Source organism: Argiope bruennichi, chromosome 7, assembly GCF_947563725.1.
Source record: "Argiope bruennichi chromosome 7, qqArgBrue1.1, whole genome shotgun sequence".
Lineage (NCBI taxonomy): Eukaryota > Metazoa > Arthropoda > Arachnida > Araneae > Araneidae > Argiope > Argiope bruennichi.
This window is the reverse complement of record NC_079157.1, coordinates 12,073,675-12,092,701: the sequence shown is the minus strand read 5'-3', so window position 1 is coordinate 12,092,701 and position 19,027 is coordinate 12,073,675. Positions and strand designations below refer to the sequence as shown.

At 33.6% G+C, this 19,027-nt stretch overlaps 1 protein-coding gene across 6 annotated transcripts in view; it reads right to left on the bottom strand.

Annotated features, from left to right (window-relative positions):
- LOC129975690 (endothelin-converting enzyme 1-like) overlaps positions 1-19,027 on the bottom strand; it is a 333,428-nt gene that overhangs the window by 52,323 nt on the left and 262,078 nt on the right. The gene's annotated exons all lie outside the window — the stretch shown is intronic.

Here is a 19,027-nt window from a genome sequence, read left to right as displayed (position 1 = left end):
AAAATAATCATCCAAAAATTCAAACTCGAAATTTTAACGAATCTCTATAATTTAGATCTCCTTGAGTTCGAAAAACACATTTTTGGAAAATGTTCATCTGTGAAAACGATAAATCAAAATCCATTTAAGCTAATCAAATGAAATGTGGTATACGATCTATACATCAGATTTGCATAGTTAAATCAAATTTTGGTTTATCGTCTGTCCAGCTGCTCGAATATAAGTCAGCACGATAATTACAAAATGGAGAGAGTTAGATAGATAAAATTCGGTACTCAAATTTAACATCTATAGTGTAGAACATGTAAAATTCTGAGCGAAATATACTACGGATTGACTGTCTGTCGGTCTGTACATTCAGAAATATGCAAATAATTCAAAAATGCAATGATATAAATTTATTGAATTTGGCATATGCTTTTGTGAATACTATTTCAGCTTTTTAAATAATTTTTGTTTTAATCGGTTGAAAAAAACACGTTTAAAATACAGATTCACTTTTCAGATATTATTAACCAAGAGCCAGGGATCAATTGCCCCAAAAATCGCCAAGGATTTCGCCAATAAAAATTCTAAATTAAAGCCAAAATCTAATATTATCTAACTATTGTGTGCCAGTGCCATGCAAATCGTTCTCTGGCATGGCAAGTTTTTATATTGTAGGCGCGAAAATTTTGGGGGACTACTCCCACTAGTTTATTGAAGAAAAACACGGAAAAGGAATTTATGGATAATTTTCTTCGGTAAGTCAAGAATAATGTGCGCTAATCTCCAAACAATACAAGAATCTGGCGAACCATCCAAAAACTCACCGAAAAGTTCTCCATTTTAGATGACCACAAGTAACGGGAAAAAGGATCACAATAAATATTATCAATTCACTAAAAATATTCAAATTTGGCTTCTTATTTTGCATTGATCAAAGCTTTATTCAAACTTATTTTGAAATGGATCCATTTTTTTCGGAGATAACATAATCTAATAAATTATTATCAGGTACAGATTTAAGTGTTTATTATTTTTTGTTTCGAAATTAAGCCAGTTTCATCTTTTTAAGACTAATAAAATCTTTTGGCTATTTTTTCTTGTAAATTGCATCATTCACACAATTCCAAAGATAGAAAACAGGCCAATGCAATGCATCAGCGCAACAACTTAGTATTGATACGGAAATTCCTTCACTAAGACAGTAAAGTCAACAGGTTCGCTTGTAATGGGTGTACGGTGTAACACAATCAACAGGCCTTACTAAGAAACGACGACTTTATTAACACTAAGACACAGATACAGAGCCGAGACGTACACATGCAATTCACAGCAGCACACTACAAGAAACAATACCCCACAAGTAGTAGTCGATAGTATTAAAAACCACAAAGTGACCAGACAGAATGCAGCAGGAAATCTACGTAGGATTCTACTTAGGAGGGAAGAAGGGAATCTACCTCCTACGCAGGATGAGGGAATCTACATAGATACTCTCTAGGGTCTCTCCAAACACCTGCAATTTTCCACTGTCTTTTCGCTTTAGCTGTATCCAACTGTCGACTCACAACTACACGACTGGCTTCTCCTTACAGGACTCGATGCTGCTTCTATAATAAACACCAGGATTCGGCACATAACTCAATTCAGTAAACTCTTGAGTTCAACACAACGTTGCGCTTCGTTGGACTGATACAACTATTCGCCGTTGACTCGCTATGCGACTCTAAACTTCCCGACGACTCTATACACAACTGTCCCCCGCTTGGACTACCGACCTTTTATAGTTCTCGGAGCCGGGCAGAGAATTTTCTGGAACAATCAAGCATACCTCAGCTTCTATTGGCTGAGCTAAAATTCTTAAAGATTCTAGTATTATCTATTTTCTCGCCAAAGTTACTAAATTCATAGTTCAAAGTTATTCAAAATTAACAAATACCAAGTTACCAAGTCGCGAAATGGTCGTGAAATTTCGAAGTCGCGAATCCCTGGGATCACCGATTCGGCATCCGATCAGCATCCAACAGAGCTAATCGTAAAACCGTCTTTCTAATGATAAAATGAAAAAATAAATTCAACAAACACTTGAGCTCCACACAACGCTTGCTCTTCGTTGGATTGATCTAACTATTCGCCGTTGACTCTTTCCACGATTAAGACTCGGCTTGGGACTGCCGGCCTTTTATAGTTTCCGGATTAGAGCAGAGAAGGTTCTGGAAGAAACAAACATATATCGGTTCCTATTGGCTGTATCACCAAAATTCTGGAAGATTTCATTATTATCTATTTTGTCGCTAAGGTCGCCAAATTCATCGCTAAATCCCCAAATGATTGTCAAGTTTGTTGTCAAACCCTGGGATCACTGATTCGGCAATAGATCAGCATTCAACAGAGCTGATCTTAAAATGGTCTTTCCAATGATTGAGCTAAACGTGCTGGGAAGCAACATTACAGATTTGTAATAGTATTGTTAGACGATAACTCATATTCATAATGCACTGTTAATAATAACTTAATATAAATATAATTAATAACTTGAGTCGGTTATAATTGTATATGAAAAGAAATAAAAGGACGATCTTCGATTAAATGAGATAGTTAGAAAAAGTTTACCCGAAGTAGAATGAGAAAGAGAACGGAATGGCCCGCAAACCATTTTCTTTTATGTCGTTTTCATTTTATGCATTTAGTAAGCCCTGAGCATATTTCTGTTGAAATACCTTCTTAAATGTCAACCGATCAAAATAGAATTTTTCTAAAAATTGGATGGATCGGTTATGAAGTTTCAAACTAAATAAATAATAATACTAATTCATACCATCTTTATTTATATGTATTATACATATTCTCTTGACAATTTCCTAGTGTTACAATAACTGATACGTCATTTTTAAAAATTCATAATAACATTTTGCAGTTTTTTTGAATGAAAAAAGTTAGAAATGCGCTAAAGGAAGAATTAAATCACTTGTACGTAATTTCGAGAAACAATTTCACGGTACGACGGAATAAAAAATTTTGAGAAATATATTACAATGAAAAAAAATATTAGACGAACACTTTCAATTTATTAAAATTAGATTCTTATCAAAGTAAACATGATAATAATTTATTCCTAACGTAAATTTTATGTGGTGTTTTATGAAATAATCGAAAAACCTGTGAAAAACAATCACACTTTCTGCATTTTCAATCGATGTTATTGTCATTCTTTTCCTAAACACAAAAAGAAAAATACTCTTAAAAATCGAAAGACTGCGATAAGCAACATCTGTCATTCACAGCATGCGGTCTCTTAATCACTTCGTCCCTGCAGCGCTGAACTCACCGCAAAAGGGGAAAGCAATTCTTTTGTCCAAACCTTGACAATTTTAAGGGTAGATCTATTATTCAGATGTGCCGCTTTCGGTAAGTATAGCAATCTCAAAGCTGCCGACAGGTGGGTTAAAAATAATTCGGTGCTTTAATCCAAAATATCGTATTATGACTATGATTAGCTTGACGTTTTTAAAGTGCTATATCCATGTTGGAATAAAAATCTGATTTGTTTTCTTTTTAAATCGTTTACTCAAATAAATATTCTTTTTTTTTAATTTTATGCAACCCAGAAATGAATCAACTTTTATAACGAACATGTATAAATACTTTCTACTTTTAATTAAAAAAGTTATTCTAAAAATTGTAGCAGAATTAAGGAATTAATAAATAATACATACTAAATAAATTTTTAAAAAATTCCTTCGTTGCTCACAAACTTTGGATTCTGCGAGTAATGGCTCAACTGACCCTCATTCAATTTAAAGGAAGAATGCCAATTTGAAAATTCAAAGCTCCATCTTTCTTTATCCGAGTATAGATAGTTTTAGGGTTTTTCGTTATTTTACTTATAATTATACCGAGTATGCAATAAAGTCCCCCTACTCCATTTTAATTGTGGAACGGCGACAGCTGTAGACATAAAGAGGGGGCTTGGTATAATAAAGTAACTAAGCTCTACAGATGAGAGGAATTAGCATCTGACAGCAACGTGAGTTAACCTTTCGCGACAATTATGTCATATATGCATTACTGGCCTATAAATGTCTCTCACAGCTGGGATACCCCCAGTGCATTTCTGGAAATCGAACTCATGGGACGGTGATGCGTATTTACATTTTGAACTTTAACTATTTTTGAGAGGGCCTGGATAGCCTAGTTGGTAGGGCATTCGATTCGCATCTCTTGGAATGTCAGTTCGAAGACTCCTTGTGTGTGTGGTGGCTGGTGCACTTATAAGTCTGTAGTGGCTACGAAGTTCTCCAAATCGGGACAATACCACTGGGGGTACTGGATCAGAGGTGATCATTCTCTGCTTCAGGTTTAAATTACGATCTGTGATTGAGTGAATGAAATGTATGAATGAAGTTCGCCCCGTAAAAAGAATTGTGAAGCATGCGTAGCTAAGTCGCACTCTTGGCACTAGATGGCACTACTGAAACAAGAGCCGCTCTCTAGGCTTAAAATCACTGACTTCGTCAGCAGGCTTGTTTATGACAAGTGCCATAAGAAACAACAACACAACAGCACAATTTTTAAACTCCACTAGATGGCACCCTGTGTCCATTACTTTGGAAATGAACATAGTTTTAGTATCCTGATCTTCAGTTTGCTAATATTGAGCCTGACTTTGGATTTTATTAATCAGTTTGTGGGGGTGGGGGGTAAGAGTAATGTAAATAAACAGAGCTGGATTGTGTGACTTTCCACTTGATAGAATCAATCGGGTTTCTAATTCTTTTCTTCTTTTTTCATTATTATTCTGTAATTGTAACTAGTCTTTTTTGGGTTTTATCGTCAATTCTTTTGTGTTTTGCGTACTTCTTTTTTTATTACGGAAATTCTTGGTTTCGGTTTATTATGGAAAGAAAATGCTATTTTTAAGAGAAAGAATGTGTTCGTATTATGAATTAATTAATAATTTAAAAAAGAAGCAATAATGTCAAACTAAGGGCTTAAACTTTATTTTTTGTGATTTTTTTTCAATGTTAGGCTTAGCGACGCAAAACCCCTGTTCTGTGGGAGGATTTCTTTATCGCTCCGTCCCGTGCGTACGTCTAGGATAGAGGTTTCCCTTTCCAAAAGGGTTAACGTTCCTATCTCAGAAACGGTACAAGATACAAGAAAAAAATCAGTTACAAGATTGTAGGATGCCTTCAGATTAGTATGAAACGACACCTTGAATGCAATAACGCTAAGAACAAAACGTGTAAAATGTACATACGTTTGGTTGTGATTTCCAAACTCTTAGGTCAGAGAGATATTAAAAATATAATAGTGCAATTTGCTAACAGCAGATGCTTTTATTTTCGGTATTCGAAACGCACTCTGGCAGAGTCAATGCACATCTCGAGTTTGTAGTTCAAAAGATGATCTTTTCTACCGTTGTAACGATTTGTTATATTACTGTTCAAGAAATTCGTGACTAAACAAATAAGTATTTAGTACATTTCTTTTTAGTATTATTACACTTGAGATATCTTTCCGTACTAAAGCGAAGACATTCTATAATTTTATAATAAATTTTCTTTCTATCTTGTACCATTTTCGAGCTAGGAACACAGCTGGGTATTCTTTCACCGATTTCACCGTGTAGTCGAAGGTCATTTTACTATATCTAGACAACAGGTTTTAGGAAATAGTTGTCGCCATTCTCACATTGTCGCCAAAATGCCGCCATTCTCACATTTGTATAGCAGCGCATTTAATATTTTCGCAAAATTCCTCAATATAAATCTAGTAGCGAAGACAATGAAAATAATTGTAATTTTACTAAACTTATTGACAAAATTTTATTAAAATTGAAGAAAATTTTTGAAATACTAAAACTAATGTCACTGAAAAGTTTTAATTTTAATTTTAAAGAGTCTAAATGAAGTTTTTAAAAAAATATTGTATTCCGAGGTTATTGAGAAAGAACTTAAATTTTTTAAATTAATTTTCAATTAATTAAAGCATTGTTTTAATCATTAACTATCCAAGAGCTAAATTACAAGCTAAACTACGAGCTAAATTTGATAGGTCTAGATCCAAACGTTTGCCAAATAAAGTATTTTGACAGATTTTTAATCGAGCATTTTGCATGATGTAAGGTTCGAATAATATGCAAGCCTATATGATTATAATGCTAGACTAAACCAGTAATTACATCTTATATTATCTGCAAACATACATTAAAGCATGGACGTACAAAGTAATAATATAAGAGTTCATTGAAAAATTTCTGAGAAAAAAAAAGCATTTTTACATTATTAACAAGACAAGCGAAAGAATGCTACAAAATTATATTTTTTCATTTGTTTTATTTTTTTATTGAAAAAATTCGGAGAGAAAAATGGATGCAAAATCAATAAAGTATAAGCTCATAGGAGATTTAAGCATTTTGTTAAAGTTTCACATAGTGCAATTCTATTTATTCCTTAAAATGGGACACCTTCGTTGTTTTATTGACTTATAAGATGGATGAAGACAATCTGATAGCCTGTAATTTACTTAAAATCTCCACTTTCCTAGGAGATGGTTACTTTGTTTCTGAAAAAAATAGAAACTAGTTGAACCTGAAAACAAGCATCTCAGGAAACAAATTTCCAAATTAAAAAGTGCTGTACCGATAATTTTAAAATGATAGATTATTCTATTGTTAATATTTAACACTACATTATTATTCTTTCGTTATTTCTTTTTTGGAATGATTGATGAATTATACAGGGTGTTTATAAAAGTCCTGGACCCATTTTGATGTTTAATAACTCATAAAATAATAAAGATAGATTTAAATTAATAACATAAATGGTTAAATAGACTCAAAACGTTTCATGACCCTTGTCAATGAACTTCCACGTGTGCCCCCTTCGTCGCACGGAGAATATCAAGTCGATAGTCAATTTCACGCCAGGTAGCGACAAGCATGTCGGCATCCACAGAGCCATTTGCGCACATTATGGCGATTAACAATGCCAGAAACATGAAAGGATGCTTCATCGGAGAACATTATGCTCTTCAGAAAATCAGCAGCATCTTCTATCCTTCTTAGCATATCTGTTGCAAAGGCCATCCTTCTAGGCCTATCGTTCGGTTCCAAAACTTGAACAATTTGAACTTTGTATGCATGCAGTCTTAATTTTTTCTTAATAACCTTGTACACCGTCGAAATTGGCATATCCAATTCTGTTGCCGCTGATCTCGCATATATTCTAGGATTGTGTAAAAATGTCTCTCTGACACGCTCAACATCAAAATCACTTGTGCAAGGACGTCTGGAACGTTTCTTATCTGCGATACTTCCAATTTCTAGAAAATTCTTTTTCCACCGCAAGATGCTGTTTTTGGATGGAGGATCTTTTTGGTAAATTCTTCTGAAATTACTCTGTGCTTGCACTATCGATTTCATTTCTATAAACCACCATAAAATCTGTGCTTTCTCTTGTGGTGTATGCATTCTCCTTAATATCCGCTCGAATAAAACATCACATACAAAAGTACTACATAGAACAAACACATCAAAAGTAAACATAACATTGCAATAGTTGCCAAAAACAAAAGAGAGAAAAATGCAATTAATAAGCAGACAATATTTAGAAAAGTACAGATATTTAGACTGGAAAATGAAATTATCTGAAATTAACCACACGCGCAGACGATATTTACAAAAGTAAAAATATTCAAACCTGAAAAGGAAAATATATGAGTTATTCCATCAATAAATGCCATAAGTTTGTTTATATCTTTATTATTTTATGAGTTATTAAACATCAAAATGGGTCCGGGACTTTATAAACACCCTGTATTTAAAGCATAAACAATTATATAAACATTCTTAGTTTATGTTAAAAATTTTCAAAGTGCTAAATCAATTTAAAGCAAATAATGAGTTCATGAGCATTAAAAACATGAATGTTTAATGCATCATTTAAGGACTTAATAACTGTACATTTCACCAGTAAATTCGTTCAAAACTTTCGCGAAATTATCTTTCAACCCTCTTACAAATAATTTATCTTTTGTAGAGTTATTAAATTAAATACTTTGCGAAAGTGCCTAAGGAAAGGGCAGAGACAGACTATATACTTTTAAAAAGGTTTAATAAAACTGTTACGAATCTGTGATGCTGCTTCCCAGTATAGTTGGTTCCATAGGAGGCCCCAGAGCTTGGCGACAAACTTGGCGACCATTTGACGACTTGGCGACGAATTTGGCAACTTTGGCGCCAAAATAGATTATACCCGAAACATCGAGAATTTTCCCGATCCGTCCAATAGGAACCTAGTTACGCCTCGAACGTTCCTGATTGGTTGAGAGGCTTCTAGCCCCGCCTCCTGAGACCTATAAAAGGAGCAGCCTACAGCTGCCCCGGTGGTCGTGAACCAGATCGGACAGTAGTCGGAAGCGACAGAGAAGAGTAGTCGTGAACCAGTGGAGTCGAAGAGTCGTCGGAAGCGAAAGAGTCGTCGCAAAGAACCGACGGTAAAGAACTGGCTTTCCAGAGATAAGCGGAGCAGCGACGGAGTGAAGCTAGCGCTGAACTAAGTTGTGTGCTACTGTCTGCAGTAGAGTCTGTTGTATGCTGCACGTCTCGGCTGAAGATAACCGTCTTCTGTGCTGCATATAGTTGTCGTCTTTGTGTTGTCCTGTGTGTCTTCTTGTAAATAAACGTCGTTGTTTCATTTTCTACTGCCGCCTGCTGATTGAGTGTTCTCCACACCATATAACTCCATCTATCCAAACGAACCCGGAAATTTCGTAACAATACGACGATATTTCAAAAATTCATATTTGTTTGTCAAATTGTTTTTATTTTCTCGTTTAAGTAGTATAGAGAAAGTATAAGAATTGTCAAAAAATTCGCATTCAACATTTTATCGAATCTTCCTGAGTTCGGAAAGTACATTTCTGGAAAATGCCAGTCTGTCAATCTGTGACAATGATAACTCAAAAACTATTTGATCCAGGAGAATGAAATTTGGTATGTTATCGTTTCACCAAATTTGTAGATTTCTATGAAATTTTCAGCAAAATCCGTTCAGAGGAAGTCTGTCTGTCCTGCTGTTAGAATGTAATTTAACAGATAATTACAAAAATAAGAGTGCAATGTAGATAAGATTCGGTACACAGATTTAACATCTATGGTCTAGACACCCATCACATTTTGAAACAAATTCAATGAGGGGTTGACCATTTGTCGGTTTGTACTTCCATAAACATATAAACGTAATAAATCAAAGGTGCTATGACCTAAATATATTAAACTTAGTATAGTAACTAAAAATCTAAATTTTTTGTCAAATTTTTGTTTTAGTCGTTTGAGAAAAAAGCATCTAAATCATAAATTCGATTTTCAGATACTATTAATGGCATGCTATGGATCAATCACCAAAAATCACACGATAGATTCAATCCAAATGCTGCTTTCACGTCAAAGGTTAATATTTCGTAACTATCGTACTGCAGTGCTATGCAAGGTATTCTCTGGTACGGCATCTTTATCAGAGATTATACGAGTAAGTTTCGGGGGGGGGGCATTTTCACTGGCTTTCATTCTATTTTACAGTTTATATAATTATTCTTAATCACACTGCCTTGATCAAAACTGAGTTTAGACTTTCAAAAACGACGTTTTCATCTCAATTTTGATTTTCGCAAATCGAAAATAATAATAATAATAAGAGGGATAATTAAGAGAGGTAAATAAAATTGTTCATGATTGAAGGAAAATTTAAGCGCAATTGGCGGATTAAAGTCAGGGAATATTTTCAAATATATAAATAATATCCCCTATTTAAATCAAACAGCGTTTGACACAAATTTAAATATATATTTCAGAATATTTATGTTTATTTGAATAAAATTTTTAAAATTCTTTATTTAAAATAGAATAAAATTCTATTAAAGAAAACAATTTTTGTTATTTTCCTTTTTGAAAGAAATTCAATTATTTAAATTTTTATTTTCTATGGGAATTTATTCAGTATAATTCTGTTTATGAAAATCGTCTGTCGTTTCGACAAAAGAAATAATAATAACTAAAAACCTTGTGGTTTCAAATCTAAAATTTCGTGCAGTAGGAATAAAGTACACTTTTCTACAAGAGAATAAATCTTCAGAGTAAAACAATAAGATTATGCTAATATAGAAAACAGAAAGGACAAAACGAAAACGAAGTTATGAAAAGACATGTCGAAAAAATGCAGTTACTTGAAAATGAAGCCATAACAAAAATGTGCTGTCGATAAAGTGGGCGACTTTATCGGTGAATTATACAACGGATGAAACAATAACAGTTTAAGACAATTTTTGTTTGGCCGCAAAACAAAATCAAAAATATTTCAGAAAAGTTTTTTTTTGTATAGTGGCTTTGAAGTGAACTAGTAGTTTGATATATTATATCTGGAAAGTCTTGATGTCCCTTGAAATAACAATAGGAAAATCAATTTTTTTAAGGAGATTCTGGTCAAAAAAATCATAACATGAATATATGTAGACTTCATCTGTCCATATTTATTTATTCATTTTAGTTTTGCTACTAATTATAAAGCAGTCATAGAGTGTACACACACGCACGCACGCGCACACATGACATATGAATACAAGGATAACGATTTGTAAATTTAGAATCATAGTAAAATATGTTTAAGAAAAGTTTGAAAAAGTTAGTAAAATTAGAAAAAGAATTGAGCAGAGATAAACTTTAATTTAGTGTCATTGAAAAACTTTTTTTTCGTTTTAAACTTGTTTAAAAATTATTATTTGTAATAATAAGTCTCGTGTTTATGAAAAGAGAAACATTCAAATTTTCGGACTCATTTTGAGGTAAAAATCTAATTAAATTAAAAAAAATCATCTTTATGAGCACTTAATGCTAAAGAAGTAAATACAGTATACACCAAAATATATAGTACTGTAACTCGCGAATCTCGAATACGTAGTTGTGTTTGTAGACGAGACATAGCTTTAGCTAAACGTGTTCAGAGTAATGAAAAGGAAGTTGTGTTGTGCAGTTGTTGTTGGAAATGGGTCTCTTGACGGTGGAAAAAGTATTTGTAGTTGAATATTATTTCCGTCCACACGGATCATAAAGGTGGATCGTGTTTGAAAAAGGCAATAGAACAATTCCAAGAGAAGTTTAATCAGACGGTTTAATAAGTGATCGAGCCATTTCGTCAGGATTTGAGCAGGTTCTGTCGGGCAAGGAACATTTAGAAGAATAGACATTGGCATCAACAGGATGGGGCGACAAGCCATACCGCTCGAGCATCTCTAGCCATGCTGCAGGAAAACTTTCCAGGATGAATCATTTCACGTCGTACTGACTTCCCATACCCGTCCGATTCCCTTGATCGTACATCCCCTGATGCCTACTTGTGGGGAATGTTAAAGGAAAGTGTGTCCAACTGTGAAACTCCACCAAGAATTGCGCCTGCATTACCCGAGAAAATCAGCTCTTTTTGCGGGAGTCTGCAGCAACCGTTGTTTCAGGATATGTTTGAGAATCTGCGTGAACGATGTGAACACTATCTACAGTGAGGCAGTGCACACTTTGAACATTTACATTACGCATGCCGCTGTAAATCAGCAACGTTATAGTGTGTATGTATGTATGCTAATTTCTTTTGAGGAAAAATAAATTCACAGACGACAATAATGTCATTTTGTTCATCTTTTCATTTCAGTATTGTATATTTTGGAGCATACGGTATGTAAAGTCTGGAAGCTCATCTGATTCTGGTAAAATCAGCAGTCTGATCTGTTTCGCGTTTTTAGCGACTTTTACTTTCTTCTATGTGAAATATGGTGAATAATGGCGATTATAAACGAATATCTCAAACTTTCAGGGCTATTAAAAGGAAAACTAAACGAATTACAGCCTTGTTGCGCGTCGGAAATTACAAATAACAGTTGAATGATTAAATTAAACACAGTTAAAGGCGTGCATTATTAACCTTTTCCAAAAATTATGATCGATATGAAGATGATACGATAGTTCATCCTATACTTTTTCAGCATCATTGATGTGACATTTTGAAAGCCTGCATAAATGCATTTCTTGAGTTCATCAATGTCATTATTAGAGATGAAACAAACAACTGCTGTTTGATGTAAAAAAAAATCATGACATACGGACATATCCGTATCCTTTTAAAGCTTTAGAGTGCAGAGAACCAAGAATGTAGAGAAAATTGTAGGATGTGTTACCGTACCGCTTCGATATCTTTCGCATTTCTAGAGGGGTTCGCATTAAATTTCTTAATTGGATTGAATTTAAACTTTCAATCTTTAATTTTGATTTCCATTGAAAAAAACAAATCTGTATTTTGTTTTGTTTATTTATAATCATATATCCTGTACTGTAATTGTCAAAAAAATAATAATAAACCAATCTCTAGATTTTGACGATTTACAGGTTTCAGATCTTTCCCACCTCGAAAATCGCATTTTTGGTGTTTATGTCTGATTGCTTGTCTGTGAAAGTGATAGCTCAAAGACACTTAGAGTTAGATTGATGAAATTCGGCATGTGGTGTTTACATCAAATTGGTAGAGTTTTTACAAATTTCCTACGAAATCCATTTAGAGGAAGTCTGTATATCCGATTGTTCCTGAATATGACTTAACACGATAAGTCACAGTTTTAGTTTAATTCACCAACTTAGGAACCAAATACATAACCAAAAAATTGTTAAGAATCTGAAATGTTGTCTCCCAGCCTAGTTAGTTCGATCGTAAGACAGACAATTTTAAGGAAGCTCTGGTGAAAGCCGATCAGATGCCAGAACCCCTTCCACCCATAATTGACGAAACATTAGTCGACCATTTCATGTATTGTCCACGAATTCGGTGACTGGCGGCAAAATGGAAGATTCTAGAATATCCAGGAATCTTGGCGATAGGACCAATATAATGCGAATTATGTCGGTCGTTCGAGAGCTTTTTGTGCCCTACTTCGGAAACAGCAAAAAGGCGTCATTTCAAGCTGAAGTCTTGTAGTTATTCAACAACGAGTTGGATCAGTCCATCAAAATGTAAGCGTTCAGTGGAGTTCCAGCGATTAGCGAATTGAGGAGTGAGCCATGCGCCGAGTCTTGTAGTCAAATATTGAAACAGCCTCGAGTCGTGTGCTGAGTAGCCAGTCGTATAGTAGTGATTCGGTAGTTGGCTGCAGCTAAAGCAAGGAGACAGTGGTGAACAGCAGGCGCTTGCAGACACCATCCTGAATAATTGAAGGAAGTCTTTCTTCTTCTGGGTTTTGTCTGGACATCTTGTGTACTGCTGTAATTGTTTACTACCAATTTACTACTAGTGTACGCCTGTTTATGGCAAGTACTGTTTCACCTCGGCTGTGTTTTGTTGTATGTGCATTCGTGTTTTCGTGTTAATAAACATCTTTTTTTGTTATTGGGGCCTATTGTCTGCATCACCATATACCACTACGCAGAAACCTTCGATTGTGATGGCGTTTTACAGACTTCGTGGAAAATTTTCCTTGACAATTTGGAGAGTATTTTCTGTAACGAAGTGCAATGATTTAAACATATGAAATTTAGTATGTAATTTTGTGACTAAATTTGTAGTTCTGTGACAATGTTTGTTTTCATTTGGGTGGAAACAGCGTGTGCAGATCACCGGTTTTCAGGTACTTATTTCTAAAAGTTTGTGATCAATGGATAAAGCGATCGGCAAGGAGCACAAATAGATTAAGTAAAAAAGCTAGATTCAAGATAAAGATCAATATCTAGTAATTATTGTTTACTAATGGTGTACAAGGAATTTGCTGTCTTACCCAAAGTCCACAATATTAGGCGGGGAAAGAGGAATACCATCTTTATTAAAAAAGATAACAGAAAGTTTTGAAAAGACTACTACCGCTGGTTTCATTATGCATTTCACATGATGCAATTAACAAAATGCAATCTTCCTCTAAATATTATCTTGCTAAAATGCCCTGCAATTATTCAGAGAGCAGCAAGAATAGTGTTGATGAAGCATACATCGTGAGAGTATAATTTTTTTGAATAATGCATTTAAGAATATAATTAGAGAATACATTTTCCTCAATCATACCATACGCCTGTTGCCTGTATGAGTGTGAACACGAGAATTTGAAAACATAATGGGATATGTAGTCGGATTGGATCATTTAATTTTATTACCAGAATCCTAGACCTGAGGCTGAGTTTGGATAAAATATTTCAATTTGTTGAATATATCTCAATTTGCCCATTTGTTGGTATGTAAATACGATAACTCACGAACAAAGCTTGATAAATGCATTTTGGTATTATATTTTTACACCATAATTGCGTTTCTACATCACATTTTGCACCGCATTCATCGAGTGGTAAACTATCTATTTTTATTTGTCTTTCTGTACTTATATGAATATGAAGAGCCAGAAATGAAATCAACGAAATAAATGAAATTCTGAAAGTAGGCTTTAAATAATTGTAGACATGTTTTTCGAATTTCGGACCAAATAAAAAAATATATCATTAATTTGAATACAACAATAATTGCCACAAAATGAAATTATTCTTTTAACCCTTTCTAGGGCCGTACGGAGTATGCTTCCCACCAAATTTATCAATCTTTATATGAATTTATGTAGGTTAGCATAAGTTCTGACTCATTTTTTTAGAAAGACAGAAACTTAGATGCTTTAGTTCTTTATCTTACACAAAATGATGTGTCTTGATTTGTTACTTAAATATTAATTAAGCAAATTAATTAATGAATCAAATTAAATTTATGTAATAAGTTAAATGAATCCCTTTCCTTATTCTCATTTCAAGCCTAAAAATATTTTAATGTAATATGACTAGAAAAAAATGGCATTTAAAGGGTTAAATTAAATCAACTACTCATTTTTTAAAGTTGGAAATTTATTTTTATCATATAGAAAACCCATAATCGGTTCTAACATTCATCTTCTGAGGAATAATATAAAAAAGGTACATTTTGAAAGTAATGCATGAAAGTTGAGATTTTAGCCTTTCTCTACTATTAGTAAAAAATCGATTTAGAACAGCTTAAAATTTGAGTAAGGGCAGAGTAGTCCCTTAAATTCCTGTTCTAACTTTTACCCAAACGAAACCATATGAGAACAAAGATTCCGCCGTCATATTTCTCTTGAGAAGACAAAGAAAAACCTTTAGCGGTCGCTTTCTCAAAGTGGGAGATAACGCGCTCCCGATAAGAGTGAAAATAAATAAATGAGGTGATCCTTTTACTCGGTGGGGTTTTGTTAATGTCCCCCAGCGAAATGAATCAGTAAACAACGTAATGAAGAAGAAGAAGAAACCGATCTGGAAATTTCCCTTGGAAAGCATTAGCTCATGATTGCGCTCAGGAGAAGTAGGTAGAAACGCTTTCTTGCTTTTTTATGACACGTTAGAGAAAGGAAAAATCTGAAAGTAAGGGACTGGCTACTAAGAATGAAAAGATTCTTTTTGGAGTGTAGGTATTTTTTTTTGGAGGGGGGGGGGTTAAAAGAGGAAGCCATAGTGAATTTTGAATTTTTGCCTCAATTCTCATAAATGCTGACTCTTTCCTTAGCATTACTAAAATTACTTCAATAATTTGATTGACTGTCATCATGCTTACAGACCGTTTCTTTAACCCTCGGGGGACACCTCTAAATGAGGATGAGATGCTTCCGGCATGGTGGTTGGATCTCGCCACCCTGGAGGGTACACTAATAGGTGGGGGATCTGACTCCTCCCATTAATGACGGGACGTACTTCCTTCGGGGAGGGTTGTACCGTGGCCAGTGATGGCCCTTAGGACTCAACCACAGTTCCCGCCATTGTTGTTGTTGCGGCGGTCTGGTCATTCAGTTTTTATGGTTTAAATACGTGTGCCTTCGTGGTGGGTCGGAGAGTCAGATGGCTGACTTACAGACCGTTTCTAAAAATGTAATGCCTTTTTTTACAAATATTGATCAAATCTTTTGTTAATCGTGTTTTGCAGGCTCTATTTCAGATGAAAAATGGACAATCGTTTAATGAAATTTCAAACTACTTTTACGTGATTATGTTTATAATCTGGCATGCAATCTATGAATTGCCTGAAGATCTATACATAATTAAAAGGGGCTTAAACTTTAAATGCATAACGATGTATATCTGCATCGTATGTTTAAAACCTCGTATCTCTTTATGTAGCAAACCTTTGCATAGTTTTCTTTTAAATTTTAATTTTACCAAAAATAGTTTATCGTTTCCGAACGCAACTAACAGCTTTGAGAGTTTATTTCCCTATCTGTGACAATTTTCATTGTTGGCGCGCTATCTGAATGTGATTAGGGCCGCGGTGGCCTGGTGGTAAGGTCTCGGCTTCGGAACCGGTGGGTTTCAGGTTCGTGTCCCGATTCCACCGAAGAACCGTCGTGTAAGGGGGTCTGTTGTACGTTAAATTCGTCATGACCAAACGTCCTCCCGTGGTGTGGAGAGGGGGGATGCCAGTTCAGGTGTCGTCCTCGTCATCTGACCGAGGTTCGAAATTGCGAGGTCCGTCCCAAAATAGCCCTAGTCCTGCTTTAAACCGGATGTTAATAAAACTAAAAATAAAATCTGAGTGTAATTTCATTTCGGCGGGTGGTACGAATTATGATTGTTTATATAAAAACAAACAGGAAAAATTATTTTCGGATAGAAACAAAGTTAAGAGTGACGAATAATATTTATATTTTTGCACATATTGATAAATTTATGCAACAGAATTGTAGCCTTTTTTTCTGATGCAAAAATACATCAATATGCAAAATCGGCTCTAAATAAGTTCACTAAACCTACAGGGTCATTTCATTCTTTTCCGCCTATGAATGTAGAAAAAGACGGCGTTGATCACACTGTTCAGAGTGAGGTGAAAAATTCCATTATGTAACGGAATGTTATTTTTCAACGCAGTAGTCATGTAGCAAATGCAATGTTCCTTTATATTTAAATGCTAAAAATAGTTGTTTCATGAATTTACATGTTTTTTAATATAATGAGAGGTACTACTTATTTTGAAATATTATATTATTGTACGCAATAGATTTGCAGAACTCAAGAAGTGTTTGTTTAGCAGAATGTTTTCTAATTAAAAAATGGATATTGCTTAAAAATGCATGTATTCTTATGTGAGCTTTCTTTGCATTTTCCCATTTCCTGTTTGATTTCAGAATTATTTATTAAAAATAAAAACTCATGCATTTAAGGGTTAAAATACTCTGCAAGGTTGATTGTTGGATTCAGAGTGCTCTATATGGTAAGTAATTAATTTTAGGGTAGTAAGCTTTCTTATTGAAATTTTTTTTTCAAATTATTCCTTTGATTTTGATTAAAAATAAATAAAATTTTAACCTTTCTTCTCAGTAATTTTGGAGCATTTTTATGAACAGGAAAACCATTTTTACACCACTTTAAAATTCCCAAAATTAATTTTTCAGTGGTATCAATTTTATTTTCAACAATTTTTCTTTAAATTTAATAAGTTCTTCAAATAAGTTTGAATACAATTTATTGCAATTAATTATTGTCATAAGTGTATTTATATTAATGTAAATTAAGACGATCATAAGGCATCCGTCTAAGAAATTAAAAAAAAAAAATCGCATATAAAAGTCTCTTAAGGTTTTAAATATTTGAAATAGCTTTAAAATGACACAATTAGAAGAAAAATTAAATATATAGTAAAATAAATTTCTGGAAAAAGCTTTTCTCAGTTAATGAGTAATTAATTTTAATCAATGAATAATTAACATTTTTAGAAAATTTCAACAAAAATCATTAAAGACTTTTTAACAACAACAACAACAAAAAACCAGTATAAATAAGAGATGATAAAATTTTGATTTTTATTTACAATATATATTTCTCAAAATATTAAGAATATGAATGACTTCAAAATAAATATTATTTTAATAGTTTAATATAATATGAATATGTAAAGTTAAGTTACTGATTTTTTTGTCAAAATTTCTCTATGTTTTGAGTTAAAATCCAATGTAAAACAAAGCGAAATGAGGCTAACTTATAATCTACAATCTATTAAATCCTCTTTGTTTTTTAAACTCCAAACTTCATTAAATTGTTTGTGAGATATCACGTCCTACTTGAATAAATTATAATGAAATATTTATTCTTCAAATAATGATCTTAGAAATTTATTAGCACATTAGTTAGTCTAAATAAAAACAGATGCTGCCTGTGATATATTTTTTAACAGAATTGCCTGAAAGGAGCAAATTGTGACTGGGGTTCGTTTAACAGAATTGCCTGAAAGGAGCAAATTGTGACTGGGTTCGTTCAACAGAATTGCCTGAAAGGAGCAAATTGTGACTGGGTTCGTTCAACAGAATTGCCTGAAAGGAGCAAATTGTGACTGGGTTCGTTTAACAGAATTGTCTGAAAGGAGCAAACTGTGACTGGGTTGGTTTAACAGAATTGCCTGAAAGGAAGAAATTGTAACTGGGTTCGTTTAACAGAATTGCCTGAAAGAAGCAAATTGTGACTGGGTTCACAAGGAGTTAATATAAACATTTCAGGAATTATTTTTAGAGAATGTTGCGGTAAAAATAAAATAAATCATTCGTTTCTGGTTTAAAATATAACTATTTTTGGTTTCACCTTTATCTGTAATGTGTTATTGGAACTAGTGTATCCATAGTCACATCTTATATAGATTAAAAATTAGCAGGAGTGATCTTACCAAAACTTTCTCCCTTTATTCTAATAAAATTGTTATACAAAAAACGCTTTGCATGGCAATATTTACGAAAAAATAAATTTTGGCGTACATTTAGAAATTTTAAATTTTGGCGTACATTTAGAAATTTTATTGAATCTATTGCATCATGCTTGGCGCATTATTTGGCGATTAATCCATGGCATGCGCTGATAGAATCCAAAAATCGATTTTCTGCTTTAGACAGGTTTTTCTCATTCATTAAGACAATAATTTGGCACAAAACGTCACTTGTAATCATAAAATCCAATACCGAATTTGATATATTTAAGACATTGCTTTTTTGA